The sequence below is a fragment of the Ursus maritimus genome, unplaced genomic scaffold, assembly GCF_017311325.1.
Source record: "Ursus maritimus isolate PB19 unplaced genomic scaffold, ASM1731132v1 scaffold_14, whole genome shotgun sequence".
Lineage (NCBI taxonomy): Eukaryota > Metazoa > Chordata > Mammalia > Carnivora > Ursidae > Ursus > Ursus maritimus.
This window is the reverse complement of record NW_024423786.1, coordinates 8,072,862-8,073,136: the sequence shown is the minus strand read 5'-3', so window position 1 is coordinate 8,073,136 and position 275 is coordinate 8,072,862.

Genomic DNA, 275 nt, shown 5'->3' with positions numbered 1-275 from the left:
TTGGATTACTTTAGTCTTTTTGCCTGGTATTCCTTTCTAAGGATATTCCATAATTTATAGGACTAGCTTCCAATGCTGGATTTTGAGGTGGTTTTTCATTCTGGTAACTACAAAAGGTGCTGCCTTCCAAAGAGGTTGTATCAATTTACACTGAATCAGGTATGGGAATGCATTTCCCCACATCCTCAGCTACAAAGAATATTGTCATGCTTCTTGATCATTGACAATTTAATAGGTGAAAATTTATAATTTTACTTGTATTTTTAAGTGACAGA